This window comes from Malus domestica, chromosome 11 (assembly GCF_042453785.1).
Source record: "Malus domestica chromosome 11, GDT2T_hap1".
Taxonomy (NCBI): domain Eukaryota; kingdom Viridiplantae; phylum Streptophyta; class Magnoliopsida; order Rosales; family Rosaceae; genus Malus; species Malus domestica.
This window is the reverse complement of record NC_091671.1, coordinates 27,961,545-27,981,269: the sequence shown is the minus strand read 5'-3', so window position 1 is coordinate 27,981,269 and position 19,725 is coordinate 27,961,545. Positions and strand designations below refer to the sequence as shown.

The 19,725-nt window shown below is 39.8% G+C and overlaps 1 pseudogene; it reads left to right on the top strand.

Moving 5' to 3' along the window:
- The first annotated feature begins 1,578 nt into the window (after nucleotides 1-1,578).
- LOC103448327 (pentatricopeptide repeat-containing protein At4g39620, chloroplastic-like) lies at nucleotides 1,579-19,664 on the top strand (annotated as a pseudogene).
- Nucleotides 19,665-19,725: the final 61 nt, after the last annotated feature.

Below are 19,725 nucleotides of genomic sequence, written 5' to 3'. Positions count from 1 at the left end.
GCAACAAAGACCCTATAATTCGGCCAAGGGAGTAAAGATGGCTAAAATTAAGACACAAAACATCCCTAAATTCTCCCATGGACAAATTAGGACATAAATTGAAGTCAAATCCACCCAAAGGCAAGCCTTGAGAAGCCTATAAATACAAAGTCCTCCCACAAGTATAAAGGTCAAAAAATTTTGGCATTTAGAAGAACCTCTACCAAACATTTGAAGACTAATATGCTGCCAAAGCTCTCTTCGAAGAACGTACAACCAAAACTGAAGCTTTCTTTCAACCAAAGCCGAAGCGCTCCCTTGAAGAATCAACAAGCACTTGTGTCGATTCCTTCAAGACTTTTTTGCAAGCTCATATACTTGTAACGACGTTCATTTCAAGATCAAGTCGCCAAAACCCTTGAATCAACGAAAACCCGCATCAACATCATCTTTGCCGCACCTTGAGGTGAAGACCATCCACACGTTGTTTTTAAGCTCAAAACTTGAAGCAATCGTTTAATTGTTCGTCTGAGATCAAGTCATCTCGACCCTTGGATCAATAATCAACCTATGCATCTACATCAAATTTGAAGACTAAATCAGAGGAAAATTGTAAATAGAGATTGTAACCTACAAATTCAAATCAATACAAATCTACTTTGTACACGTGTTCTCGTTTCATTCGTTACAGATTTTCTATATTTACATTTAGCCATGGCTAGGGTTGGTGGCAGTCTTTTCTTTCTGCTTTTTGTTCTCTTTCTTACCTTCTTTTATTGTTTTCCCCTGCTATCCTTTCCCTTCAATATGTTCTTTCCACCCCACATATTGTCAATCCTACTAGCCTATGTCCTCAGAACCAATATTTTTCTTTTATCTAACCCCTGGTATCCCTCCATCTTCACCGACCTTCTCCATCATTTGCAATTCGTTTATTTCTTTCTAATCTTCATCAATATCATACCATATCCGATTTGCAATCACTTTCAACTGCAATTTGTTGTAGTACATCGAGAGGGTGTGTAGAGCTCCGATGTTCACACCGGCTCGCGTGTTCGCACGACCTCTTTCTCTTAGTCTACCTTCCTTGGTAGTGTCACAAGTGGAGATCCCACTGGTTTTTTTGTTTTTGTTTTTTTCTACTTGGTGATTGCAATTGGAGAGGTTTTCTTTGATGGATGATGGTGTCTTCCTTCCTTCCACCTATGAGGCGTCGGTTGGTCGGATTTATGGCATTCGTTGGGGTCCATTGTATGTACTGAACGAGAGGTGATGTGGTTGTAGTTGTAGAAGACTAGGGTTTTCTTTTTATTTCAAATTGTTTCTGTATTTCGGCCTAATCTTTTGGTTATGTTCATGTTGTTTTGTCTGGAAAACCAACGTTTTCTTTGTATATTTTTTTGGGGCCTCGACTGTGTAAGTTATGTTATGTAAATTTTGTTTTTTGTTGGCAATAAAATATGCCTTTGTACCCAAAAAAAAATTAAAAAATAAAAAAATAAAAAAAATCTTTACTAATTAATGTCATTCATTTAAAATAAAATAAAATAATTGTAGAAAACTAAAGAAAAAAAAGATGAAAAAGAAAGTGGGAGACTTTAGAATTTTTTGAGACCACATCTCTCCCTCACCTAGTCCCAACTCAAAACCAAGCCGCCCCATTACTTGCCGGTTGCTCCGCCGTGTTCTTCCTTTAAAACCTTCTCCTCCCCCAGGCCTAGAAACCAGAATGTCCCTAATAGTCTCACCCAACTCTCTCCAATCCTCCACATTCCCATTTGCCATTCATTCCTCACAAAATTACAACCTCACTCAGCCATGGCTTCCGCATCTGCTTCTTCGGAAGCGACCCATGACCCGAATGTCCTGCTTTTCGACCCGACCCAAAAGAAATTCGGGACGAAAGACCGAGGACCCGGAAGTCCGGGAGGTGGTTCGGACGCTCATGAGGAGCTTCAGTGACAAAAGCCGTTGTTGAAGACCTTAAATAAGTATGTTAAGACTGTGAGGACGGAGCATTGCTTTATGCCTTTTGAAGAGCTTGGGACAAATGGCTTCAGTGCTTAGAGGTCAGCTCAATTTTCAATCTTTTGTGTTTGTTTTTTTTTTTAATTTAAATTGTTGGATTTTTTTTGCTGTGGTTTGATCTGTGGACGCCATTAATAGTCGAAAACTTGATTAATCGATGGGGAAATGATGAGCCCACCCTTTTTCTCCTCTTACTGCATAATGTTTTCGTTGTTTCTGTTTGATTTATTCAATCTGATGACCAGAAACAAAGAGAGACATGTACAACAACAACAACAACAACAAAGCCTTTTCCCACTAAGTGGGGTCGGCTATATGAATCCTAGAACGCCATTGCGCTCGGTTTTGTGTCATGTCCTCCGTTAGATCCAAGTACTCAAGTCTTTTTCTTAGGGTCTCTTCCAAAGTTTTCCTAGGTCTTCCTCTACCCCTTCGGCCCTGAATCTCTGTCCCGTAGTCACATTTTCGAACCGGAGCGTCAGTAGGCCTTCTTTGCACATGTCCAAACCACCGGAACCGATTTTCTCTCATATTTCCTTCAATTTTGGCTACTCCTACTTTACCTCGGATATCCTCATTCCCAATCTTATCCTTTCTCGTGTGCCCACACATCCCACGAAGCATCCTCATCTCCGCTACACCCATTTTGTGTACGTGTTGATGCTTCACCGCCCAACATTCTGTGCCATACAACATCGCTGGCCTTATTGCCGTCCTATAAAATTTTCCCTTGAGCTTCAGTGGCCTACGACGGTCACACAACACGTCGGATGCACTCTTACACTTCATCCATCCAGCTTGTATTCTATGGTTGAGATCTCCATCTAATTCTCTGTTCTCTTGCAAGATAGATCCTAGGTAGCGAAAACGGTCACTTTTTGTGATCTTCGCTAGATTGCTCCGGTCATTAGTGTGGATAAGTATATAAATGGATAGAGATAGGAAAGCAAACACAAGATGTACGTGGTTCACCCAAATTGGCTACATCCACGGAATAAAGGAGTTCTCATTAATTGCGAAGGGTTTACACAAGTACATAGGTTCAAGCTCTCCTTTAGTGAGTACAAGTGAATGATTTAGTACAAATGACATTAGGAAATATTGTGGGAGAATGATCTCGTAACCATGAAACTTCTAAGTACCGGAGTGTGGTATCGTCTTGACTTGCCTTATCTGTCTCATAGGTAGATGTGGCATCTTCTCTGGAAGTACTCTTCCTCCATCCAGGGGTGGTATCTTTAACTGGTGGAGATGCACAAGGTAATGTATCAATTTCACTTGAAGCTTACTTGTAGTTTCAGGCTTGGTCAAGCGCGATACAAACCATGTAGTAGGAATCCCCCAAGTCGCCGAGCTAGGGGATCTGCTGAAAGAGGTGACAGACAAGGTAAGCAATCAGAGCTCCGGCTGATTGATCACATTCTCCCTATCTTGCAGGCAGCATGAAGGATAAAGAGAAGAAAAATGAGAAGAGATGATATGGGATACTTTTTCTTTTAAAGAAGTAACTTTCCACAGGCTTATTCTTGAACTGGGCTGGAGGGTTTTCTGGTTTCCTCCAGAGTATAAGGCCGACTGAAGAATTTGAGGGTCAAAACAAGTCTATCAAATCTAGAGTACGTTCGACCCTGCTGATATGGGATACTTTTTCTTTTGACAAAGTAGTGGATGTATCGGCACGTGTGCTGTTACGCTTGTCTCCACATGCTTCCTTGTATCCTTCTCACTTGCCCTATCTGTTCCTCAGGCAGATGCGGTATCTTCCCTGGAAGCATAAGATGTTGAAGATGGGTACTTGAGAGCAATGCCAGGTAAGTAATCAGGTAAGGGGTTCCAGGCAGTCAGTTCCTGGCTGGAAGCTTGATTCCAAGTGTTGACTGATTGCTCTCTTTCTCCTTGTCTTGCAGGTAAGAACAAGGCCAAAGGAAAAGACAGGGAAAAAGCATGATATGGGATACTCTTGCTTTTAACCCTGATGATATGAGATATTCTTGCTCTAGTATAGCTTGTTTACAGAGGTATTATCGGGGGGAAAGAAACCCTCTCAGATAAGAGGAAGGGTTGAGCATTTTTGCAGGTCTGCCTGTCCGTTGGGGATGGAGGTCGACATATATAGGAGTCTCCCTAACATCAAGTAATAATGTTATTCCTTTACCCTGCTTGGTCATAGCACGGTAGTGGGAGCTGCCAGCTTCACATGTTTTAACTCTGTCAGAGCACTTTGAAAAAGTGGTCTGTGGTATCTAGAAACCTGATGTTGCGTGTGAAGATTACAGACAAGCTTTATCCAAAGAGATCCAGCTCTTGAAGTTGGGGAAGTGGTGCCTCTTCGGTTTTCAAACAAGCAATCCTGTCGGGGATCTGGCTCTCGAGATTCGGAGAACGATGCCTCTTCGATTTTTTAGAAAGCAATCCTGCTGGGGGTCTGGCTCTCGAGATTCGGAGAGCGGTGTCTCTTCAATTTTTTAGAAAGTAATCATGTTGGGAGTCTGGCTCTCAAGATTCGGAGGGCGGTGCCTCTTCGATTTTGGAACAAGCAATCTTGTTGGGAGTGTTTTCTCGAATGTGAGTAAAGGTTGGGCATGTTTGCTAGTCTACCTTGCCATGAAGCACAGAGGTTGACACACAGGGACTTTCCAATTATCCAGTAGTGGTACTGTTCCTTTACCCTCTCTTCGATTTTTGAGAAAGTAATCATGTTGGGAGTCTGGCTCTCGAGATTCGGAGGGCGGTGCCTCTTCGATTTTGGAGCAAGCAATCTTGTTGGGAGTGTTTTCTCGAATGTGAGTAAAGGTTGGGCATGTTTACTAGTCTACCTTGCCACGAAGCACAGAGGTTGACACACAGGGACTTTCCAATTATCCAGCAGTGGTACTGTTCCTTTACCCTCTCTTCGATTTTTGAGAAAGTAATCATGTTGGGAGTCTGGCTCTCGAGATTCGGAGGGCGGTGCCTCTTCGATTTTGGAGCAAGCAATCTTGTTGGGAGTGTTTTCTCGAATGTGAGTAAAGGTTGGGCATGTTTGCTAGTCTACCTTGCCACGAAGCACAGAGGTTGACACACCGGGCCTTTCCAATTATCCAGCAGTGGTACTGTTCCTTTACCCTTGTGGGTAATAATATGGTAGCTAGACTTTCAAAATTTATGTGTCTAAACTTTGTTAGTGTTGTTTCTTTGCTATTCTTTTACCCTTCTTGGTCAGAGCGATGTAGTGGGAGCTGCAAGCTTCACGTGTCTCAACTTTGTCAGAGAACTTTGGCAAAATTATCTGTGGTACCCATGAGCTACTGTTGCGTGTGGGAAGTGGGTGATTGAACAGTACGATTCATGTGCTTTCTACTTCACCAGAAATCTTCGACAGAATGCCCATAATTTTCGCAAAGCTGAGTGTGTGTGTGACAGGTGCTGACAAGGCTGGAAAAGTAGGTGCCTTTTCGATTTCTGAGATCGGCCCTCGTGGTCTCTGAGCAGCCCAGCTTTTGAGAAAGCAAGCCTCTTCGATTTCTGAGATCGGCCTTCGTGGTCTTTGAGCAGCCCAGCTTTTGAGAAAGCAAACGCCTCTTCGATTTCTGAGATCGACCCTCGTGGTCTCTGAGCAGCCCAGCTTTTGAAAAAGCAAACACCTCTTCGATTTCTGAGCAGGCGCCTCTTCGATTTCTGAAGCTTCGTCGAGTGCAGATTTTTCTAGGGGCTGACATTAAGTTCCAAAGCACACTTGAATCTCCACCAGTAGAAGCTCCATTCTTGCACTTCTAAGATCTTGATTTGTCCGACCTCTTCTCTCTTCAACACCTTTGAAAATGTCTGGCCCCTCCGACCGTCGTTTTGACTTGAACCTTGTTGAAAAGGCAGCCCCGCCTTCTCCAGACAACATATGGCGCCCATCCTTCGTCTCCCCTACTGGTCCTCTTACCGTTGGGGATTCCGTGATGAAGAATGATATGATTGCTGCGGTAGTGGCCAGGAACCTTCTCACTCCCAAAGATAACAGACTACTTTCCAAACGGTCTGATGAGTTGGCTATTAAGGATTCTCTGGCTCTCAGTGTTCAGTGTGCAGGTTCTGTGTCTAATATGGCCCAACGCCTATTTGCTCGAACCCGCCAAGTTGAATCATTGGCGGCTGAAGTGATGAGTCTCAAACAGGAGATTAGAGGGCTCAAGCATGAGAATAAACAGTTGCACCGGCTCGCACATGACTATGCTACAAACATGAAGAGGAAGCTTGACCAGATGAAGGAATCTGATGGTCAGGTTTTACTTGATCATCAGAGATTTGTGGGTTTGTTCCAAAGGCATTTATTGCCTTCGTCTTCTGGGGCTGTACCGCGTAATGAAGCTCCAAATGATCAACCTCTGATGCCTCCTCCTTCTAGGGTTCTGTCCAGTACTGAGGCTCCGAATGATCCCCCTCCGGTGCCTTCTCTTTCTGGGGCTCTACCGACTGCGGAGACTTCTCCTAAGCAACCTTTGTGAAGGCTCCCTCTTGTTTGTTTATTTTGACTCATGTATATGTACATATTTGTAACTTATCGGGGATATCAATAAATAAGCTTTCCTTCATTTCAACGTATTGTGTTAAATACACCAAAGCCTTCTTCGCTAAGTTCTTTGAATTTTCTTTTGTTGAAGCTTGTATGTTGAAGCTTTGTGAGTGGAGCATGTAGGTTGAGGTAGTGTTCCCTTAATTTCCTGAGTGAGGAAAACTTCTCGGTTGGAGACTTGGAAAATCCAAGTCACTGAGTGGGATCGGCTATATGAATCTTAGAACGCCATTGTGTTCTGTCCTGTGTCATGTCCTCCGTTAGATCCAAGTACTCTAAGTCTTTTCTTAGGGTCTCTTCCAAAGTTTTCCTAGGTCTTCCTCTACCCCTTCGGCCCTGAACCTCTGTCCCATAGTCGCATCTTCTAATCGGAGCGTCAGTAGGCCTTCTTTGCACATGTCCAAACCACCGTAACCGATTTTCTCTCATCTTTCCTTCAATTTCGGCTACTCCTACTTTACCCCAGATATCCTCATTCCTAATCTTATCCTTTCTCGTGTGCCCACACATCCAACGAAGCATCCTCATCTCCGCTACACCCATTTTGTGTACGTGTTGATGCTTCACCGCCCAACATTATGTGCCATACTGTTGGAAATATGCCCTGAAAGTCAATCTTTGGAAGAAATCTTTCAGGACAAATGAATGGATGTATGGATGAATCTTATACATCAAATGGCAAAGACACGAATTAGGACTATCTCAATAAACGACATATGTCCTAAATAGTGTATCCATGGACAATGGATCGATTGGAGAAGTAATCTAATGAAGTTAGACTACAGAGACCTTCTTCACATAACCAGATGTCCAAAAGGTTCCTGGTCATTGGATTGTCGGAGGGATACTGACAATGCGTAGACCGGTACATACTGTGTCCGCTTCAATTGGAAGGATGGAAAGTCTCATCCCATTCGTGTTGTGACACTAAGACAAGTATGTAGGTGCTCATTAAGGGAATGAGTTCACTGAACACAATCGAATCAGAGTACTTGCATGGAGGTCTACTTTGCATTAAATTGTAGCATGTGGGTGAGACTTCCCACCATCCCATTGAATGGCCGGCCTCCCTAGTGGATTTATCCACTTGTGGGGCTATTTTGTAATCTTTGAAAAGTTGATATTTACTTTGAAATATTTACGGTTTTACCCCTAACTTTTCATATTTACATTTAGGCCCCTACTAACTAGAAAGTTAAAATATTTGATTTTAATTTTGTTAGTTGTTTAAACTCATAATACTATTATGCCCATATGCACTAAATCTAAATGTTTATGTTGCATTCCCTAATGATTATTTAAATGTGTTTAAGTAGTTATGAAATGGATGACTTTGGACTTATGCCTTAAACGATAATTGAGCTATATGATAAGGCGCTAAAATCAAATTGTTTGAACCTTGGGAATGTGTTTTAATTACTATTTAATTGGACCTTGTCACGTTTGACGTTAATCTTTCTCTCCCCTTTTAGTATATGTAATTTATAGGAATTTGTACAAATCGGTTTGTAATTCTTATTACTTCTTAATCTCTATTCGTTAGTGGATTCCCTCTAGTGCTAGACTAGAGTTTCTTTAACTATTGGTAAGGAGACATAACTAAAAGAGGGTTTTGACATGAGATTAAAGATTAAAAGGGTCCAATGCCCAAATTAGCAATGAATGATTGTCTTTCATTTCTAATGGCTCAATGAAAATGGTTTTAATTGGATTGATAAGCACGTAATTAAATTGACACAACCTCCCCGAGTTTATATTCAACAATGATGGCTCGTTGTTGCAATAACCTAATAAGTCCATAGTCATCCAAGAGCCTAAGATAACTATAAAGTCCAATTTCAAAGGAATGCAAAAACCTTAGTAGTAGTAGTTACTTCCAATATTTGAAAAATTCGTTTTTGATATTGATTTGTTTTTCCTCAAAACAAATAGTGGCAGTATCATACGCTACTAAATTATAATGAATACAATTAGTAGTTATATATATATATCTCCAATATTTTGAAAAATGTTTTGATATTGATTTGTTTTATGAAAACGAATAGTGGGGATATCATATGCTACTAATTTCATTAACTTTGGACTAGTAGTTATAATAGGACAATTTATTTGATTGTGATTAAATAAATAAAATTGATGAAACCTTAAAATCCCTCAACCAAACAATATTAAGTTGTAAGCGTAAGAGTGCTTAGAACACTTTTTCGTGGCCTTCCACCGTGGTAGGCTCCAAGCGTTTATGACTTGTACACCGCCTTCACCCTATCATGGGGAAGTGACAAAGTGCATGCTTATATTCAGGAAGAGTTTATTTAAAACATTTGATGAGGTTAAGGTAGGCAACGAGTATGGCCAACATCGTATCATCGTGAGGTCATGCTTGAACCCCTAGCTAAACCGGCATGGTGGGAAAGAACTTAACTAAGAAACATAATGCCAACATCGTATCATTAGGCCAAAAAGATGGGTAATCACAAGAGGTTGTTGTGAATGGGTACTTGTACCCTCTCATTATTATTGTTGCTAGCCAAACATCGTATCATCGTGAGGTGGGCTTGGTAATAGTGAGCCTCCCATAACCCGCTAGGAGCTTTCTTTGAAATCTCCCGGATTCCATTATGGGGGATATGGAATTTGCCAAAAATGATGGGTGGTGTCATTCGGTTTAAAGACCCGAATCGTTTGACTTAATCAACAATCAATCTAATTATTTTATTTGTTTATGTATATAGATATGGTTGGAAGCACACTCGCGAAAATACTCGACAAACATTGCCTAGAGGGGCACAATTTCCCATCATGGTATCGTAATGTCAAGATTCTCCTAACCTTGGAGAAGATTGTTTACGTACTAGACAAGGCTCCACCTCACATACCTCTTGGCCCTGACGCCACTGAGGATGAACGTGCTAAGTATGACAAGCACGTTGAGGATGATACACAAGCCAAGTGCTATCTGTTGGCTTCCATGAATGAGGAGCTACAGAGACAGCACGAGGGCATGGACAGTGCATCTTCCATAATACTCCATCTTACGGAGTTATATGGTGAAGGGACGCGCAACCGTCGCTTTAGCACTGTCTGTGAACTTGTGAAGACCAAGATGGTCAAGGGGGCTCCAGTGCATCAACATGTACTGAAGATGATAGGATTCATTGAACAATTGGAGAACCTTGGTACTCCACTTGACGGGGAATTGGCCCAGGACTTCATATTGGCTTCTCTTTCTGATTCATTCTCGCAGTTCGTAATGAACTACAATATGAATAAGATGGATAGCACTCTCTCCGAGTTACTAAACATGTTAGTAACCGCTGAGAAGACTATGAAGAAAGAGAACGTTGTAGGGACTGTTGCAGTAGCCTACAATAAGCCATCATCTTCCAAGGCCAAGCCGCAAGGCAAAGGCAAAGGGAAGGAGAAGAAGTCCCCCACTCCTAAGCCGAAAGGAGGAGTGAGGAAAAAGAAGGCAAAAGAGCCCAAAGGGACTTGCCACCACTGTGGAAAGGAGGGGCATTGGAGGAGGAATTGCAGGTTATACCTTGCAAGTCTTAAGGACAAGCCACAAGGTATGGTTTATGTTCTTATCTTCAATTCTAAATGTTAGATCTTCTAAATATTTATATTTGATATAAAGTGCTAATCACTTGTATAATTGTATATAGGTGGAGAAGCCAAGTAGAAGAAGAACAAGCAAAGAAAATATGGAGAAGGGTTCGGCCACTATGATTTTTGCTTACTACTTAGGAAGTTTTGATAGGCATTTAAAGATTGTCTTTAAACTTTCTTATTTTGTTAAGAACTAATTATATGGCTTCATTTGATGGAAAGCCACTATTAGTGCCTAAATGTATAAAGGCATTTATATTAGTCTCTAAATGTATAGAGCTAATACCTTTTGTATTAAACATTATGAATGTTTGAACTATCATATTAATGTAATATGAAGTATGCCTTTTTAATATACTATTTCCTTAAAGTAGTGTTATGAATTGAAAATTGTCTTGTTGTATCCTAGATGAGATACAAGAGTTATATCACTTAATTGTAATGTGATAAACCAAACTTTAGATTTATCAATTATGGATAGATCTCACATGTAGGACATAAAAGGATACAATGAATCTTTAGATTTGGTTCCATTTGTCTGCTTATGAGTTCTATATGAATTGACAAAAGTCTAGAAAATCCTTTCTTGAAGAAAAGGAAGATCACATTACAATGATATAAGTAATAAGAAAAACGTTTCTTATATGGTTATCACTTGAAACACAATGATCAAGATCACTCTTGATTCAATTAGTAGTTTTGAACAATTAATTGGGCATTCTTAAAATTGTTTTAAAATGTCAATGGTGTTAGTGATTAAACCAAGAAAGAAGTGTCTAAATCTATAAAAGGTTTAAAGACTTTAGTCACTTAAATAACAAGACATTAAACTTAGTGAAGATTGAAACAAATAAGCTTGAAATGTTTCAAAGCTACTACACAATGTCTTCTACCAATATAATCCACTTTTATACATTTTGAATGTATGAAATGATTTCTCATTAAAGTCATGAGAAATAGTGGGAGGTGTGAAAATGGATATAAACTTGAATGTGATTGGTTTATAGTTGTCTAAAGAATAATAGTACTTGACTATTATTAAGAGTTTGTAATTTTAATTGTTAAAAGGACTCAAGCTCTTCAAACGTTAAAATTCTATGTTGTGTAAACATTTAAAGAATAGTCTTTGAATGTTGGTTTCGTCAACCTAGCATAAAATGGTTATATGTTGGGAGTTGTCCATCATTCTCTTTTATGAGAACATGCTAATAACAAAGCATATGGACAAGTTGATGAAACAAAAAGGGAATAAGTTTCAAAATGAGTCACAACATATGGTTTAACAACTAGACAATCCAAATTCAACATCTCATGTAACGATATTGCTCTATGTAGTTTTGATAGAGAATTATATTAACCACCTAGAAGGAATGGTTGAGTATCTATATCCTTAGTAGGAGCCATGCTTCCACTAAGGAATTGGATAATTCTTATATGACTACATTAAAGGTCTTAGTATGACTAAAACTTGAAGTATGGTGTATGACATCGTATAATTAAATGAATAGACTTGATAAAACAAGTCACATAATCAAAAGGAATACTTTAGAAGGAATTCTTTTGTATGTGATTCGTTTAAATAACTTGTATTAGCTAGGGTTGTTGATAGTCTCAAAATTGTTGAGACATCATCAATAAGCTAATGGATCTCAATGATTCTCAATGGATCCAAGACAAGTTAGTGGGAGCAATATGCATTCAAATCAAGAAAATCTAATTGTTAATTTTGAATGAATGCTAAGTTACAACAAGGCCAGTGGGAGTGATGTCATAATTTGAGCAACAAGATGTGAATAAAGTCTATTTGATAGACTTGATGAAACATAGATGTTACTCGAAAATGACAAAACATGACACGGTCAATTTTGAAGTATAGACTTGAAATTAGACTTACTGATATAGCAAGGCTATCTCAATAATGTTATATGGGAATTAAATCTCAAATGTTGAAGATTTAGGAAAGCATTTTCCTATGTGATAAGAAATCACTTTCATAACCCTTATAATGAATGTGTCATAAAATCACAAAAGGGACACATGTGTTGACTTGTGAAGTAGATATCCAAAGGTGCTGAAACCACTGAGTTTATCACTTTAAGATATTACTATATCCCAGGATCAGAACCAAAGCAACTGATAGAGTATTATTGCCTTTAAGAAAGAAACATCAGAGTGGGACTCTGGAAGCGTGCATTCACTTAGGTTGTTAACCAAAGTGAAAATAAGCCATTTTAACAAATGGAACTTCATAATGGATGAAGTAATAATCATATGAATGAATTGTTAGTATTGTACTACAATGGTCTCAAGCTTGGAGCAAAGTTTGTATAAAGTATACAAACGAAATATATATAGATATATAGTTTCAGAACCCATGATTGAATCCAAACCATAAGGTCGTTAGTAGAGTACTACGATGTAATGGGGCGATAGCTCAAGCCATGGAATCAAGGTATCATCAAAGTATTCGAACACATTAAAGAGACATCATCAAATGTCTTGGAAACATTTGATAAGTAAATCCCTTTTAAATATAAAAGAGATTAATACATAACCAAGTTAACCTACGAGCATAAACTCTCTCGACAAGATGTATAAGATACACTAGTGATTGACTTTAGTGCAAGTGGGAGATTGTTGGAAATATGCCCTGAAAGTCAATCTTTGGAAGAAATCTTTCAGGACAAATGAATGGATGTATGGATGAATCTTATACATCAAATGGCAAAGACACGAATTAGGACTATCTCAATAAACGACATATGTCCTAAATAGTGTATCCATGGACAATGGATCGATTGGAGAAGTAATCTAATGAAGTTAGACTACAGAGACCTTCTTCACATAACCAGATGTCCAAAAGGTTCCTGGTCATTGGATTGTCGGAGGGATACTGACAATGCGTAGACCGGTACATACTGTGTCCGCTTCAATTGGAAGGATGGAAAGTCTCATCCCATTCGTGTTGTGACACTAAGACAAGTATGTAGGTGCTCATTAAGGGAATGAGTTCACTGAACACAATCGAATCAGAGTACTTGCATGGAGGTCTACTCACATGTCAAGCAAGTAACTCAAATGGTTGGAATAATGTAAGTAATCCTTAGACCTGAGGCATCGTCGTTGTCTTGTGGTTAAGTACTTAATCTTTGATTATGTCAACGTCACTCTATTAGAATGTCAACGGCATAGTTGGGGTTAAGCCACTTAGTCATGAAGGCAAGTGTATGCGCAACAAGGAATCTCTAATCCTCGATAAGAGAGGAAGAATACTCTAAGATATGATTCGGGAATCTTCGGCTGAAGTATCGAGCGTAATAAAGGAAAGCGTTCCTATACGACTCAATTGGATCATATAAGAAGGAATAATCACATTAGGGGTTTGACATGATATATCCATACCCTAATGATGTGATTGAGAGTATTGTATTAGAGAAGGATTGAATTACATTGTAATTCCAACTGACTAGGTTCTTCGAATAAACTTCTACATTAGCTTGGGTAGCTATGACATATGGTTAGATGTCACTCATAGCTTGTGAGTTCTTCTAGATGATTAAATGTAGTCATCAAAGAAGAAAGGTGAATTAAAATGAGGTTTTAATTCACTAAGTGATTGAATTAAATATAAGCAATTGGATTGATGCCAATCACCTCATTGCCTTGCTAATTAGAACCTAAAAGATTGTTCACCACAACACTGTTGTAGTGAGTAACTAATGGATGATGGAAATAATTAATTGGATTAATTAATTGTTGTGATTAATTTAGAAAGTCTAAAGAAATCATAAAAGCGATAAAGATCGTTTTGGGCTTAAGAAACGTTCGGGTTTAATTGGGCCCATTGGGCCTAAACCCATTGGGCTTTTATTCAAGCATTGGATGACTTGAAATAATAAAAGCCCAAAGCCCAAACAAACAACAAAGAGGCCGGCCACTTTAGGTGTGAAAAGAGTGAGATATTTAGTCAAGTGTTGACTAGGTTTCTTTTGTCTTTATAAGCAACTTTATAGAGATAAAGTTCATTAGGGTTTTTGTGTGTTAAAACAACAAAGAGGCAAAAGAAAAATAGCTCTCTAAACTACACAAAGGCCGGCCACCAAAGGGGGTTTTTACTAACATCTCTTACACCCTTTTGGTTATTCCTTCATCCTTCTCACTACACTAGTGGGTGAGGATCTTTAGAGGTTTCCTACTTTGGGAACTTGAAGAGAACCTAGGAGCACTCATTGTAACAAAGTGGAGGAGGCAAGGAGGGAAGCTAGGCTCAAGGATTTCAAGGAGCAAAAGGCTTGGAGGTGGTCCATCCTTGGTCTCAAGTCTAGATCAAGAGGTATAAGACTAACCTTCACTTTGTTCTTGATTCTTTAAAATGTTTTGATGCATTATATATAAACCTATGAACCTTGAAGGGGATTTGCATGACTATAGCTTTGATAATATGTTATAAATGCTTCCGCTGCTTTCGTATATTAAATTTGATTTGAATATGCATGATAGTCATTATGAAATCCCATTCTAGAAATCTCATAATTTTCCCTTCACATACAGCATCGCCGGCCTTATTGCCGTCCTATAAAATTTTCCCTTTAGCTTCAGTGGCATACGGCGGTCACACAACACGCCGGATGCACTCTTCCACTTCATCCATCCAGCTTGTATTCTATGGTTGAGATCTCCATCTAATTCTCCGTTCTTTTGCAAGATAGATCCTAGGTAACGAAAACGGTCGCTCTTTGGTATTTCTTGATCTCCGATCCTCACCCCTAACTCGTTTTGGCCTCCATTTGCACTGAACTTGCACTCCATATATTCTGTCTTTGATCGGCTTAGGCGAAGACCTTTAGATTCCAACACTTCTCTCCAAAGGTTAAGCTTTGCATTTACCCCTTCCTAAGTTTCATCTATCAACACTATATCGTCTGCGAAAAGCATACACCAAGGAATATCATCTTGAATATGTCCTGTTAACTCATCCATTACCAACGCAAAAAGGTAAGGACTTAAGGATGAGCCTTGATGTAATCCTACAGTTATGGGAAAGCTTTCGGTTTGTCCTTCATGAGTTCTTACGGCAGTATTTGCTCCTTCATACATATCCTGTATAGCTTGGATATATGCTACTCGTACTCCTTTCTTCTCTAAAATCCTCCAAAGAATGTCTCTTGGGACCCTATCATACGCTTTTTCCAAATCTATAAAGACCATGTGTAAATCCTTTTTCCCATCTCTATATCTTTCCATCAATCTTCGTAAGAGATAGATTGCCTCCATGGTTGAGCGCCCTGGCATGAACCCGAATTGGTTGTCCGAAACCCGTGTCTCTTGCCTCAATCTATGCTCAATAACTCTCTCCCAGAGCTTCATTGTATGACTCATTAGCTTAATACCCCTATAGTTCATGCAATTTTGTACATCGCCCTTATTCTTGTAGATAGGCACCAAAGTGCTCGTTCGCCACTCATTTGGCATCTTCTTCATTTTCAAAATCCTATTGAAAAGGTCAGTGAGCCATGTTATACCTGTCTCTCCCAAAACTTTCCACACTTCGATTGGTATATCGTCTGGGCCTACTGCTTTTCTATGCTTCATCTTCTTCAAAGCTACAACCACTTCTTCCTTCCAGATTCTACGATAAAAAGAGTAGTTTCTACACTCTTCTGAGTTACTCAACTCCCCTAAAGAAGCACTCCTTTCATGTCCTTCATTGAAAAGATTATGAAAATAACCTTTCCATCTGTCTTTAACCGCGTTCTCTGTAGCAAGAACCTTTCCATCCTCATCCTTGATGCACCTCACTTGGTTTAGGTCCCTTGTCTTCTTTTCCCTTGCTCTAGCTAGTTTATAGATATCCAACTCTCCTTCTTTGGTATCTAGTCGCTTATACATATCGTCATAAGCCGCTAACTTAGCTTCTCTCACAGCTTTCTTCGCCTCTTGCTTCGCTTTTCTATACCTTTCACCATTTTCATCGGTCCTATCCTTGTATAAGGCTTTACAACATTCCTTCTTAGCCTTCACCTTTGTTTGTACCTCCTCATTCCACCACCAAGATTCCTTTTGGTGCGGGGCAAAGCCCTTGGACTCTCCTAATACCTCTTTTGCTACTTTTCGGATACAACTATCCATGGAATCCCACATTTGGTTAGCTTCCCCCTCTCTATCCCACACACACTGGGTGATTACTTTCTCTTTGAAAATGGCTTGTTTTTCTTCTTTTAGATTCCACCATCTAGTCCTTGGGCACTTCCAATTCTTGTTCTTTTTTCTCACTCTTTTGATATGTACATCCATCACCAACAAGCGATGTTGATTAGCCACGCTCTCTCCTGGTATAACTTTGCAATCCTTACAAGTTATACGATCCCCTTTCCTCATTAGAAGAAAATCTATTTGTGTTTTTGACGACCCACTCTTGTAGGTGATCACATGTTCTTCTATCTTCTTAAAGAATGTGTTGGCTAAGAAGAGATCATATGCCATTGCAAAATCCAAGATAGCTTCCCCATCCTCGTTTCTCTCCCCAAAACCATGGCCACCATAAAAACCTCCATAGTTGCCTGTCTCCCTGCCCACGTGTCCATTTAAATCTCCTCCTATAAATAACTTCTCCGTCTGAGCAATTCCTTGCACCAAGTCTCCAAGGTCTTCCAAAAATTTCTCCTTCGAACTCGTATCCAACCCTACTTGAGGTGCGTACGCACTAATCACATTGATAAGTTCTTGTCCTATTACAATCTTGATTGTCATGATTCTATCTCCTACCCTCTTGACATCTACAACATCTTGTGTCAAGGTCTTGTCCACGATGATGCTAACACCGTTTCTCGTTCTATTTGTGCCCGAATACCATAGTTTAAACCCTGAGTTTTCTAGATCCTTTACCTTACGACCAACCCACTTAGTTTCTTGTAGGCACATAATATTTATCCTTCTCCTCACCATAACTTCCACTACTTCCATAGATTTTCCCGTCAAGGTTCCTATATTCCACGTTCCTAAACGCATTTTGCTCTCTTGAACTCTACCCTTCTGTCCTAGCTTCTTCACCCTCCCCCGTCTAATAGGATCAAAGTACTTCTTTTGTGTGTCCCGTGTAAAGTTGATAGGAGCATATGCTCCCAAACAACTTTGAGTGGAGTCGTTCGAAAAGAAGTTTCTATAGCCCCCTTGCTCATTTAACACTGCATCCGGGTGCCGATGGAGATACAGCGACCCTTGCTCACTTATCACTGTGCTCGGGCCACACAGCGCGCCACTTACGGGTGACGCCCTAGCTTTAGCGCGATTTCGTTCTGGATTCATTTTCATAAGGATTCGACGTAATCATGGAGTGCCGGCTGTCGACTACCTGACGCCCTCCCCCTCCTCCTTTATCCGGGCTTGGGACCGGCAATGTAAGATAAACTTACACAGGCGGAGTTTGTAAACAAAAAGTATCACTATAGAAAATCAAATTTTAAACCCCAGAACCAGAGCCATCAGAATCAATAACCACAATGATTATAGGACCAGTATGGGCAAAAGATAAATAACACTCACACAGACACATCCGCGTATAGAGCATAGCAGCAAAATAACTAAGCCAACAAAATGAAATTAACTTTTAACTAATATAAGAAGAACTAAAGTTGTTGAACCAGGCCGTTGGGCCATTTTCAATGTTCAAATTACTTTTAAGTTGCTTGACTGCTTCTGAAAGAAACAAATATCAAAATGAAATTCATCGGCGACCGATCTATTGGTTGACCACCAGAATCATGAAAGAAATTTCTTTGAGACACAATAACAGCAGAGAATTGTACTCACCTTGACAAACAATAGGCAAATGCCAACACTGTTGATAGATGTGAATTTGGTTATGTATAGTTATTGTGCATGATACACTATATAGGGTAATAGAATGCAAGGAGAAATGTATATGTTTTAGAGATCAGCAGGCATTTTGAGTGCACGATCTGACATTTTAAATAATGGCTATGGCATGAATTTTATGGGTTTTTCGAAATCGTGTGAGTTCGATGTGCCTGTAATGTGAACAGTTATTTTTTACGTTTCGGTGCATTTGATAGTGGTATACTGCTAATTTTATGTAAGACATGTCAGTTCCTGTGTGAGTATTTTCTACCAGCAATTGTGATAGGATGGAAGATAGCTTCACGTATATAAGTCACACTCAGGTCTTCAGATGGATGCAAAGACAGCGGTGGTATGTTGCTGATAATGGCGTGTATTCAAAATTGATCTCGGTAATGGGAAAGAAAGGCCAAACTCGGATGGCAATGTGGCTTTTCTCTGAGATGCATAATAGTGGGTGCCGGCCTGATACTTCTGTTTACAATGCACTCATCTCAGCCCACCTTAACTCCAAGGATGAAGCGAAGGCTTTGGACAAAGCTCTCGGATACTTTAACAAAATGAAGGGAATGGAATTGTGCCAACCCAGCATTGTGACATACAACATTCTTTTGAGAGCTTTTGCACAATCTCGAAATGTAGGGAAAGTTAATGCTTTGTTTAAGGATCTTGATGAGAGCGTTGCTTCCCCTGATATCTATACGTATAATGGTGTAATAGATGCATATGGGAAGAATGGAAATATCAGAGAAATGGAATCCGTGCTTTCTCGCATGAAAAGTAATCAGTGTAAGCCTGACATCATCACCCTTAATTTGCTGATTGATTCATATGGGAAGAAGCAAGAATTCGATAAGATGGAACAGGTATTTAAGTGCTTACTTCGTTCCAAGGAGAAACCAACACTCCCTACATTTAATTCAATGATCATAAATTATGGTAAGGCAAGGCTTAAGGAGGAAGCGGAACATGTATTGCAGAAGATGGCTGACATGAAATACACGCCAAGCTTCATAACATATGAGAGTCTTGTCATGATGTATGGGTTCTGTGATTGTGTTTCAAAAGCTAGGGAGGTATTTGACAGGTTGGCTGAATCTGGAAGGGAGTTAAAGTTTTCAACGCTTAATGCAATGCTTGATGTTTACTGCATGAATGGTTTGCCCATGGAAGCTGATAAGCTTTTTGCGAGTGCAAATAGTATTGGGGTACGCCCAAATGTATCAACGTATAAACTTTTATACAAGGCTTACACCAAGGGGCTTCAAGAGAAACTGCTGAAATCCATGGAAAACGATGGTATTGTCCCAAATAAGAGGTTCTTTCTAGAGGTTCTTGGGGCATTTTTCTCTTCACCAGGGAGTCCAGGGTCTGTGAGTGCCACAACTGGTTTGAGCAGACCGCAGGATGGGGAAAATGTTGTGCCTTGTCCGTTCATTAGTGCGGAAATGAGATTCAGATTACAACCTCACCAAAATCACACTCAGTTGAACAGAATAAAATACAAGAAATAAAGACACCAAGAAATTTACGAGGTTCGGCAAAAACCTGCCTACGTCCCCGGAGAGATATTGCTCTTCACTATGAGAATAACAATACAAGTACACATGAGTTAAATCAACATAAACCAATCCCAAATCCCTTGCACACCCACTCATAGAATTTTCCCAATAACCTCACTCTACCCCAAGAGTTCTTTCACTAGAATA